We start from the raw sequence: 12,209 nt of genomic DNA, 5'->3' as shown, positions 1-12,209 counted from the left end.
ATCCTTTCCTTTTCAGAATATGAATGTGAATAAGAGAATGAAGTGTTCATTCTTCATGGTAGACCAATTTGATTCTTCTTAAGAAGATTGCCATGTTCATCTATCTCCTTCTTATAACAATGATGTTCTCCATGTCCATTCATCTTGCAATATGCACAAGTAAGAAACTCCTTCTTGGATGATTTGCCCTTATCGTTGGAGTTGTCTTGTGGTGAGGAGGTTGAGTGTTCTTTCTCTTGTTGTGAATTTTGTTCCCATGATTTTTTTCTTCTTGTTAGACCCTTTTCGTTGATTCCCTTTACTAGCCACCAATGCTTTGGACTTTAAAGACTTGAGAACCCCCATGCTCATCAAGTTTGATTGTTCTGTCATCAACATCTCTATGAAGGAATCAAATGAAGGCATGGTGTAGGAAGAACCTAAGGTCAACTTATGAATGTTGAAGCTTGAAACACATGATGCATATTTTGAAGAAATTTTTCTCATCAAATTATAGATCAATTTTCCATCCTCTATGGTAATCCCACAATCCTTAACCATTGACCATAGCTCATGTGCCTTGGTGATATAGTCTTGAATTGTGTCAAACTCATTTGGATCTAATGACATGAGATTTTCATCAAGTTCAAAACCCCTAGCTTTGTATACTTTTGCATACAAGCTAGAAAATTTATCCCATGCTTCCTTTATTGTTTTACAATTATCAATATGGAAGATAAGATCTTCATGTACATACTTCCTCAAAGTATCAATAGCAACCTTATTTTTATGATTCTATTCATTTAGTTTATAAGGATCAAATGGTGCAACCATGGTTCCATCAACATAATCAATTAAACCTTTTTCAATCATTTTACTCCATGCCCTAATTTTCCATGTAGCATAATTATGTGGAGTTAAAAGTGGAAACCTAGGAGAACCCATGATGTAAAATAAAAGAACACAAGAGAAAGAGAAGTGCAAACACTCAAGACACACCACCCAAATCACTCAATCAAAGAAACCCCCCTAAAATGGATAATTTTGGCACTTTATACTCACTGTGTGTACAATTGCCACCGTCAAAATGAACCAAAGTGGACTTCTGATTTTGATGGTTACAACAACAAATATGAAGCTATATCAAGCTCAAAAAGATAAGACACAAGACCTCTCAAGGATCTAATTAATTGCAAGTGCCAAAATAGGTCAAAAATGACCAAATGCTAAAGTACTATGTCCACTCAAGATTACTCCAAACTGATACCAGATCTAGAAAGTAGACAAAAAATTATGCACTTTCAAAAAAATTAGCACCTAAATATGTGTCCAAATGAGCCTGAACTAAGCCTTTAAAGTTGCAAAAATTAGGATTTTTGATTTTCAACAAAATTCAGGAACAAGGATTTCAAGCAACCTACAGCGATGTGTAGATCACAAAATTCTTCCCCAAAACGAAAAAAATTGCTCGAAAAAAGGAGTCTATATGAGGGAGATATTGTTGTTTGAAAATCACCTCTGTAATTATTTTTCCTAAATCACCACCATCACACCTCCAAAAATCAAATGACTCTAGATTTCGCCTTACATGTCTGATTTTGATGAAACAAAAGTCAATTTGGGAGATTTTGACCTTCTGAATGTGATACCAACATCTGATTTGCACCAACAAGTTCCAATACTGACCTTTAAAAAAAAAATACAACGGTTATGCAATGAAACTCCTATGGCTCTGATACCATTTAAGAATTTGGTATAGCTCTAATACCATGTAAGAATTTGGTATAGCTATGATACCATGTAAGAATTTGCCTAAGGCAAGAATGAAATGCCAAGATCTAGAAGCTCAAGAGATAGCATAGGAGAGACAAGATATGATCAAATGAGAATGGATATCAGATGATTGGATGAATGCATCATAGAAGCGCCTTGTATATAAAGGCAACTGATATGACTAAGAGTCAACAAAGAGATCAACATACCAACTAAGCACATGTCCACCAAGAGTGGATTATCCTCCATTTTGCATGAACGTACATGCAACAATGAGAGGATAAGAATGTAAAGGTGTATCTCATAAAGAGATGTAGTAGACATGTGCTCAATTAGAGTGCAAACTACTATGTTCTCAACATGACAACTCATATGAATATGTAAACTCCTAGGTGTCTATATGACAACTAATATGAATATGCATTATCCTAAGTAGCTTAATTGTAAATAGTAAATACTTATTTACACCAACACTTTTAAATCTATTATCCATGGATTTGGGCATTAAAAATGGTCCAATCCATGGGAAAATTAATATTTATTTTCACCAGTAAAAATCACAATCACATTTTTTAGTAAGTAAAAACATGATCACATTATGTCTACTTTGATGTTTTATTAATATTATTTTCTTGGCTTGATAACGAGCCAAGCGCCATTTTGAATTTTATGAAAAGTACATGCAATGTGATCATGTTATGTGTACTTTTGACTATTTTCCCCATGGTTTTCGCTTTTTGCACACCATCTTGGTGTACCCACCCTTCTAGATTAAAACTTCTTTGGAGCCAATGTCATACGATTGTGTTTGCATAATATTTGGTAACATGTGTAAAGTATCAACCTTCTTTTCCTACAAGAACATCTCCAGAGATGAGAGAAAATATTAATGCAAATAGCTCTTATAGTATGTATGTAAATACAAATAAGAGAGAGGCTATAATGAGTGGATAAATGTATTACTCAAGGATAATCAATACTTATCTGCACATCAACATCCTTGATACAAGTTTCTCCAATGAGGGTCCATATCCAACAAATCATAAAATGTCTCTATATATGTATTTGTCAAATAATGAGAATGGAACATTGGTTATTATTGCCCCTTACAATGTAAAATTTCCACTTACTTCATCTCATAGAGTTTTAAGTCACTATCGAGTCCAATTAGAGATACTCATTCATGAATGATATCAACCTTTAACTCTTGTATGATTTATATGCAACTCATCATGTTAGATAACCTCTATAATCCATTTGAAATAATCTTATCGATGTCACAATAAAATATATCATGCATTGTCTAGTCTATGTTAACCATTGACGATTTAATAATGGTAGCATCCAAGAGGAATCTTCCACCATGCATCTCTCTACATAAAGATTAGATGCTCTAATTCCTCGGTGATTTCCTTTAGTGAGATTTCTCTAACAAGTTTCTTGAGAATTTCTTCTATTTTTAATCCATGTATTTGGATCAAAATGCAACAACAAGCTTTCACAACCCAATACCAACAATGAAATTATATATGTTGGTAAACAAAACACAACAATGAAATCATGCATCTTTCAATTTAATTAATCATCCAAGAATTCTCGTCAAAATTATTTGAATGTTTATCCACTAAAACTCATGAGATCTAGTTACCACTCCAAAACAGATCTTGACTATTAAACTTCATTTTGACTGTTCTCATCAGCTAGTGTAATAAATGATAGCAATAATGTCTCTTAAGCACCAAATAATAACCTTAAGAGTGGTCGCAAGGATAACTCCAAACATCCATTATATTTTTAAACCTCATACTTTTCATATTAAATTCCTCACACCGAGTATCTTTTCTAAGAAAAGCTTGGTCCAAGCATATGAATGAAAGACAATCGCAAATAGCATTTTCAATATTTGCAAGACATATAGATCATGACTCTAATATTTCAATATTTTCTTGGGCCTTAATATAAGTTCACTAAGTTTTAATCTCCTTCTAACATTGTAAAATCCTGAACATCATAATTTGTTGGTAATGTCGATTGATTGGTTTAACTTTTGATATAGCTAGACATAGTCAACTCAAGGCATGATCAATGTGATAAAATTTCATACTTCTTGTTACAACAATCTTCAAACTTGAGCTATAGAGTAGTCAAATTGTATCCTTGAGAATAATATTAGCATTGACACTGTATGCTTGGATTGACACTCCATATCTAGGACCAATGCATATTGAGCATTTATGGAATCCATTGTTTAGCATCATCATCCAAGTCTCAAGTGGAATTGAGACATTGTGTGACATTACATTTTGAAGCAAAAGATTCAACGAGAACAATTTCCTGACATATGTAATACATTTGCCTTTGAATGTTTATTTGTTTTCTAGACTCCAAGTAATCCAAAAAAAGAATTTTGAATGATGTATGACTGATTTTTGCTCGGCTTGCACTGACTGCTCGGCAAGGCTTGGGAAACACTTTTCATACTTTATCTTCTTCTAGTCTTATCTGAAGTAATCTTTCATTTCAAACTTAAAGTAGATAAATAATTCACTATAGTATCAATATCTTACTTGGTCTTAGTGTTTCTTTTACATAACAAATAACTCAACCTTTCTCTAGGTGCTATTGTTATCTCCTCTTCTCAAATCCTCTTCATCAATCAACTAAATGATAGCTTTCAGACCAAAAAGCAATTCTCTCACTAGTAGGTAGCAGGTTTGACATCATTAAAAAAATAATGATTGTTCCATTATAGGTTCTTCACTTCAAAATAATCTTATATCAACAATATCTCTCTTTGGCATTGATGGCAAGTCAATACCAACAACAATACCAAAAAGAAAATAAATGTTTGAAATTTCTCCCTCTATTAGTGTAGTATATGTCCTTCCTTTATGTAGGGTAATGTAAGCTTTGTCAAGTTCTTTACTAAATCTTCTCCCTCATACTTATATCCCCTCTTACTAGGTAGATGTATTTCTTTAGTTACTATATCTACCTCAATAGGGCATATATCTCCCTCTTTAGTAAACATTAGGTACACTATATCCCTCTTTGGCAACAATGCCAAAGACTTGTCATCTCTATATGCAAATATAATCAATTTCAGATTCTCCCTCTATCACCTTACTATTAGAAATGCTTTAGAATAACTGAGAGCGGGGGGGGGGGGTTGAATCAGTTATTCAAGGTCCAAATGTCCAATTCAAACTTTTCATCAAGTAAAGTGAGCCTAATAAATTGTTCATTCATCCAAGCTTAAACATCCTGATTTAGTAAGTTACTGTAAATCAGCATGCAAGCATAACACATGAAAAGATCAACACATGACACAGTGATTTACGTGGAAACCCAATTTGGAAAAAACAACCAGTAACATGCTACTCAATTCTCACTCTTATGAAGTGATGCCCTGTGAAAGGCCTACCCTATTAAATGCTACAACACATTGTTAAATGTGACCTGGTTAAAGGATTTAACCACCCTATTAGAAGTGGGCTTGGTTAGAGGACTTTAGAACATTTACTTGGAATGCCACCCTATTAAAGGATTTACAAATAGCTATTAAACCAACCTAAGTCCATAGGATTTCTAGCCTAACTGATACAATTGCTAAAGAGTAACAATAAGGGGGTTTTGACTTGATTACAACTTTACAACTTATCTTGTAGATTTCAGATCACTTCTGTAGCTCATAACATTGCCTGGCTTTCAATCTCTGCAACTCTTGATAACTTGCCCTCCTTTCAAGCTTGGTCTCTTTGAGTCTTCATGCTCAATGTACCAGTGCAATCCTCTCCTTCTGACCACTTATCGAAGAAAAGTCTCTGTGCTATGTTCTTCCTTCTGCTAGATGCCTTCTCCTTGACACCCTTCATCCACTTCGTAATTTGGCACTCCAGCAGCTCTTACTTCTTGGTCTATGACTCCTTAAATGGAAGTCTGGAATTTCTTTTCCCGCTCGATTCTTCCCTCCTTTGATTTCTATTCGAATGGATTAGGTAGGATTCATTGAATCTAACCCACATTTTGTTCCTTCCAAAAACATCATGAAGAATCCTCTTGAATTCACTCAAAAATAGTTTGCATAAAATTCTGTGCTACCAACTAATCATCCTTATCCTCCAACTGGTTCACAAAATTCAAGGTAACAAACTTGTTGGCTCAGATTTGGTGAATCTTTGACTTTTCAATAATGCAACAGCTCGGCACTATTGAAATTCTGGTGCTCAACACATACTGTGTTACTTGGCATCAACTACATTTTACTGATGCTCAGCACCTACTGTGGATTCACTCAACATCCACCAAGTTTTTCTGATGCTCAACACTTGTTACTTTGCTCAACATCTGAACATGCTTGGCTCCTTCTATATCACTCAGCACACACTAGATTTTTCACTTGCTTGGCACTAACAGAAAATTTGCTCGGCTTGAACTAACTTGCTCGGTACTTACTAATGAACTTAGTTTAAGCTTTGCAATCAATCTTGTTCCAACTTATTCCTTCAACATTTCTAAGTGTGGCCAACCTCTATATCTTCAAGTATGTTATTAATACATCATTTAACCATTGTCTTAATTGATCCTTGCACTTCATTACAAAACCATAACTCAGCCTTTCCTCAGGTGATTTTGTTACATCTTGTTGATTAAATCCTCTTCATCAATCAACTAAGTGATAATACTTGGATCTTATAAGCAATTTTCATTCCTACAAATAGCAGGTTTGACATCAATTACAAAACAATGATTGAAAACATTCTTTATCAACAATTTCCCTCTTTGTAATCAATCTTCTTCTCACAATGATCTTTTCAATCAAATTTCCAACACTTACATGTGACTGTAAATCTTCTAACTCAGCTTTATTATTACTTTAGGCAGCTCCTAAAGTAATATCCATTGCATCAATTTCTAAGATACAACATTCAACTCAGTTGATGCAGGGCACTACTTATGCTTCTTAAGTAGCTTTGGATAGGGGTATCACCTGTAGTTCACCTCTTAGATACTCATGAGCATCCTTAAGTAAAGATTTTGTGAAGATACCAGCTCTCTACTCTTTTGTATTCACATATTCCATCTTCACTTCTTTGTCTTGAGCTAACTCTCTCAAGTAATGATACTTGATTACAATTTGCTTAGTCTTTGTGTGTATCACAAGGTTCTTTGATATTTTTAGAGCATGTGTATTATCACAATAAAGTACTAAAAATTTGGTAATTTGTTCCTTCATACCTCTGAGTAGTCATTTGATCCATACAATGTTTGTACAATTTACTGTAGTAACTACACATTCAACTTCGATTGAGATATGCAATTTTGTTTCTTGCTGGTCTAGATGACCAACCTCTTTCCTAAGAAAAATTCTACTCCACTTGTGCTCTTTTTGTCATCAATGTTTTCGACCCAATCAACATCAATATAGGCTCTCAACTCAAAAAAATTATTTTTCTTATAGTATAGACCATAGTCTTATGTTCCTTTCATATATCTCATAATTCTCTTAACAACCATCAAATGATTCTCCTTAGGATTAGCAGAGAATCTTGCACCAATCCCAACAGATAATGCAATGTCAAGTCTATTATGTACTACATATTGCAATTTTCCAATCATAGACATGTACAGTGTTTAATTCACATCAACCGAATAATCATTCTTTGAAAACTTGTGTCTTGTCACCATAGGTGTGTTAACAAGTTTGGAATCTTCCAATCCAAAAGTTTTTTTTATTTCCTTCACATACTTAGACTGAGTGATGTATATACCATATTTCATCTGATATACTTGCAAACCAACAAAGAACTTGATCTCTCCAAACATAGACATCTCAAATTCTTTCTTCATTTCAATTGCAAATGCCTTACATAATCCATCTTGACCTCTAAATATGATATCATCAACAAACATTTCAGCTAGTAAAATACCTTTACCTCCTTTTGTATTCAAGTATAGATTGTTGTTATGATCAGTCCTCTAAAATCCAATCTTCACAAGATAGTTTTGAAGCCTTTCATACCATGCTCTTGGGGCTTGCTTTAAACCATATAAAGCTTTGTGTAGTCTACATACCATGTTCTTGTTGTTAGCATCAACAAATCATTATGGTTGTTATACGTAAACCTCTTCTTCTAATATACCATTCAAAAATGTTGACTTCACATCCATTTGATAAAATTTGAAACCTTTATATGCAAAGTAAGCAAGCAGTGTTCTTACTCCTTCCAATCTTGCAATAGAGGCAAAAGTTTCTCCATAGTCTATTCCTTCTTCTTGTGCATACCCCTTGCAAACTAATCTTGCCTTATTTCTCGTGACTTCACCATTTTCATCTAACTTGTTTCTGTACTCCCACTAGGTTCTGATCAGATTCTTGTCCTCTGGTCTAGGAATTAGAGTCCATGTCATGTTCTTCTCAATTTTCTTAATCTCTTCTTTCATGGCTTTACTATAGTCGACATTTTCTAAGGCATCTTTTATTGTCTTAGGTTCATGCATGCTTAGCAAACATGTATCACTTCTCAGCATGTTCCTCGTCACTGGTCTAGCATCTCTATTTCTAATAATTTATTCAATAGGGTGATGTCTTTTGACATACTTTGACAATCTTGGTTCTATTCTACTTTCCTCGTTAGGTCTGTCAACTTCAGAATCACTGCGTACTTATCTATTAGGTAATTCAACATCTATTTCATGTACACTAATCTCATAATTAGAATGTACCTCAACTTCAATTTGCAACTCAATTCTTGATTGTAGCTTGGTTCCTAAATGCAACTCAACATTTATTGTATGTGACTCGACAATCACTGAAACTTGCTATTGATTTGCAACTTGGTTTACAACATCTTCATTAGCAGTATACCTTCATAAAAGTATACAAAATATTTGTATTCCTCTGGTTCCTTCATAGGTTCAACCTTGTGTACCTTTGTATATTCATCAAAATTCACATTTTCACTTTCCACAACTTTGTTCATATTAGTATTTAAACACTTATAAGCTTTACTTCTTGTGGAATAGCCAATGAATATACCTTCTTCACTTTTAGCATCTAATTTACCATTCCTAAAATCTTTAAGAATGCAGCACTTGCTTCCAAATACCTTAAAATATTTTACATTGGGTGAGTATCCATACCATAATTCAAAAGGTGTTGAATGAGTACCTTTCTTGACTTGCATATGGTTCAAGGTGTAGACAGTTGTACTTACAACCTCTTTCTAGTATTTCAAAGCAACATTCTTCTCCATCGTGAGTTTCCTAGCATATTCCATTACGAATCTGTTCCTGCTTTTAGTAATTCCATTTTGTGGAGGTATCTTAGGTGTAGATGTCTATCTTTTGATTCCTCTATCATTACATAACATTTCAAACACATTTGATGTAAATTCTCCACCTCTGTCAGATCTCAAACATTTCAGGCTTTTGCCTGTTTCCTTCTCAACTCTAGCTAAGTACCACTTAAACATTTGGAAAGCATCTAATTTATGTTTTAGAAACATAACTATCATCATCTTAGAATAATCATCAACAAATAGGATAATGTACTTGTCACCCTTCTAGTTTTTCACATTAATTGGTCTACACAAGTCAGTATGAACAATCTCAAGAATTTCTTTGGAGGTGTGAGTCTTACTTTTAAAACTAGATTTTGTCATCTTTCCTAACTAACATTGTTTGCAAATAATATTGTCAAGTTTATTCAATTTAGGTAAACCTCTAACTCTTCATGTTACTAATACTTACTAAGTTATCAAAGCTAACATGACATAAGCTCTTGTGCCATAACCACACATCATTAAATTCTACAAAAAGACAAGCATCATTCATATCAAGATAAAATATATTACCTCTAGTTTGATCACCATTTCCAATGAGTTTCCCATCAGTATCATATATCTTAGCTATCTTGTTCTCAAACTCAACCTTGCAACCTGAACTATTCAGTTGTGATACACTCAACAAATTGTAGTTAAGTCCTTCAACATAATAAGCATTGTCACACAAGATCTTTTTTGTGAGTTTGATAGAACCTTTTCCTTTTACCAAACAAGGTGCATCATTACCAAACCTTACACTATTTCCATCATAATAATTCAAGGTAATAAACTTACTTTTTCTCCAGTCATGTGATGTGAACACCCACTATCAACGATCCATCTATCATTCTTGTTCACACAAGACAACAGTATAGTTGCCTCATCTTCATCAAATTCATCCTTCATTGCAACATACACTACATCATCATCGTGGTCATCAAATCCATATCTAGTTTCTTCTTTAGCGATGTAGACTTCCTGCCTTTGTCTTTGTAATCTTTGATGTCCTCAATCCTTTTACTTCTGTATTTGTCTCCACTTATATTTTTCTTCTTCTCTGAACATCTAGTAGCAATATGACCAACCTCATTGCAATTAAAATACATGATAGGTAACTTACCTTTGAATTTGTCTTTGCCTCTGTGAAATCTCCTTGCTAGTAGTGCTTCGAGTTGTTCTACATCTTCCTCATCTGTATCACCGTCACTAGAAACATATTTGACCTTTTTCTTCTTCTCCTTAGGTTCCTTTAAAGATAGTTTAGCTTTGAAAGTAGATTCAACATTGTTAGATTTGAAGTTATCAAAATTAGAGAGCTCAAAGGTAATGAGCCTACCTACCAAACCTTCTAGAGTCTGATTAGAACCTGGTATACATATTAATTCTTGTATGGTAGAAACTCTAATAACATAGATGGGTAACAATGTTCTCAATACTTTTCTTGATGTAGTATCATCATCCATCTTACTGGTAGCTCCTCTTATAGCATTAACAACATCCTTTTTTCTAGATCAATATTGAGAAACATTCTCACCTTCTTGCATCCTCATATCATCAAACTTACCTCTAAGACTTTCAGATTTATCTCTCAAAACATTTGCATCTCCTCCATAAATGGTGTGAATAACATCCCACATCTTATTTTCATTGTCACAACCCTTGATGTCATCGAACTTGACATAACTTAGGGCAAAGGCAATCTCCAAAATTGCCCAATTGTGTTCTTTCTTCTTTTTTTTAGATCATCAACACTTAGGGCTCCAGTAGGATTAACATCCTCAGAGGAGATGGTAGATAGTGTATGGTCTCCAAGACCTCCTATGTGTAGTTGCATCAGACTTTTCCATGCAAGGAAATTCTCCTTGTTACGCTTGGCTACCTCTCTTTTTGGCATCTTGATCTTTTGCTTCTAGTACCTTCAAAATAGTCCTCTTAAGCATTATGGCTTTGATACCAATTGTTCAAATTCTTTAGAATAACTGGGGGGGGTGCGGGGGGGTTGAATTAGTTATCCACAGTCCAAATGTACAAATAAAACTTTTCAATGCTTAGTAGACCCATAACCATAAAATCTTATTATGTATGCATCCATTAGATCATACAACTCTTAAACTTTGTATGTTATTGTCCTAGGTCAAAACAACTTTACATAAATGTAAACATGAAGCATAACAGATTCAATAACACATTTGACACAAGGATTTTATGTGAAAACCCAATTTGGGAAAAACTACCTATAACATGCTACTAATTCTCACTCTTCTGAAGTGATGCCTTGTAAAAGGCCAGCCCTGTTAAAGGTTACAATACACACTGTTAAATGTAACATGGTTAAAGGATTTTAATCGCCCTATTAGGAGTGAGCCTTGTTAGAGGACTTTAGATCATTCACTTGGAATGTCACCCGGTTAAAGGATTTACAAATAATTGTTAGGTCAACCTTAATCCAAAGGATTTACCCTAGACTGATACAATGATTAGAAAGTAATAGTAAGGCTTGATCTGATAAAAAATTACAACTCACTTGCAGATTATAAATCATTGTTTCAGTCCTCCATTCTGCTTAGCATTTTCACACTTCAACTCTAATAGCTTGTTCACCCTTCAAGCATTCATAGTCTTAAGCCTTCTTGCTTTGCATTCCAATTGTAGTCTCTTCTACTTAGCCACTAAATGAAGCAATACCCTAGAATCCTTGTCTTCCTTAGGTTCTCGCACATAGCAATCTTTGCTTCTAACTAGCTCTCTCTATAAATAGAGATTTAAGATCTTTTGTCACTTAACCACAATTGTCCATTTTAGGGTTATGTAGGATTAGGTAGGATACAATGAATCTACCCACTTTTCTATTTGGTTCCTCTATAAATTTCTTCCTCATCAAACTCGGCATAACTTGGGGAAAGGCAATCTCCAACATTGCCCAATTGTGTTCTTTCTTCTTTTTTAGATCATTAGAAGTTAGGGCTCCAACAGGATTGACATGCTTAGTGGAGATGGTAGATTGTGCATGGTCTCCAAAACCTCCTAGGTGTAGCTTCATTAGACTTTTCCATGCAGGAAAGTTCTCCTTGTTAAGCTTGGGTACCTCTCGTTTTGGCATCTTGATCTTTTGATTCTAGTACCTTCAAACTA

The sequence above is a fragment of the Cupressus sempervirens genome, chromosome 2, assembly GCF_028749045.1.
Source record: "Cupressus sempervirens isolate cs-2001-9-10 chromosome 2, ASM2874904v1, whole genome shotgun sequence".
Lineage (NCBI taxonomy): Eukaryota > Viridiplantae > Streptophyta > Pinopsida > Cupressales > Cupressaceae > Cupressus > Cupressus sempervirens.
The sequence above is the reverse complement of the archived record's forward strand: the minus strand, read 5'-3'. Positions refer to the sequence as shown.